The sequence below is a fragment of the Salvelinus namaycush genome, chromosome 7 (assembly GCF_016432855.1).
Source record: "Salvelinus namaycush isolate Seneca chromosome 7, SaNama_1.0, whole genome shotgun sequence".
NCBI classification, from domain to species: domain Eukaryota; kingdom Metazoa; phylum Chordata; class Actinopteri; order Salmoniformes; family Salmonidae; genus Salvelinus; species Salvelinus namaycush.
The window spans coordinates 49716850-49717761 of record NC_052313.1 but is presented as its reverse complement, the minus strand read 5'-3'; positions in this window follow the sequence as shown (position 1 = coordinate 49717761).

The window sequence follows — 912 nt, the reverse complement described above, 5'->3', positions numbered from 1 at the left end:
AGGCTGCCTGAGTCGACCATCACACTCCGTTAACTATTTCTGTCAGGTCTCGAGAGGTTCTTTAATGAGCCCCACCGACATGGCCGAAGGCGAGATCCGTGCACCGGCCCACTGAAGTGAGAAGCCAGATCGGCACATAGCAGCCTTGAAATAATTAATCAGACTTCTCTCTTTCTCTCTCACACACTCTCTCTCTCTCACTCTCTCCTGTACTCATGTCTATTCATCACTAGTCAAAGTGCTCCCCTCTTTTCAGTAACTAGCTAACCCTCCCATTGTCTCTGATTCCTTTACATCCAGCCTTCAGAACTGAGCCACCCACACACACACACACACACACACACACACACACACACACACACACACACACACACACACACACACACACACACACACACACACACACACACACACACACACACACACACACACACACACACACAGAGAGAGAGAGAGACCACAGCTACACATCCACTCCGTCCTATTGGCAAAGCAGATGTGTTCATAAATCTTCCGGAGTGTGGCGCATGTTTCCACGAAGCTGTGAGATCGTTAAGCATCTTTCAGCACTCTTTTAGGGAGAGATAGAGAAGTGAGTGTTCCACTACATTTACATCTCAAACTGCATCAGAGAGAGAGAGAGAAAGAGAGACAGAGAGAGGGGGGAGGGAGAGAGAGAGACAAAGGGGGAGATGGGGGGGGGGGGGGACAGAGAGAGACAGAGAGACAGAGAGAGGGGGGGAGAGAGAGACAGAGAGGAGGGGGAGGCAGAGAGAGGGGGGAGAGAGAGTGGGGGGAGGGAGAGAGAGAGAGAGAGACAGACAAAGCAGGGGTTCTGGGTGGCATTAATAACAAACCCCCAGGTGACTATTAAGAGTGGCCATTAACACACCAGAAAAAATCAGTAGGGTA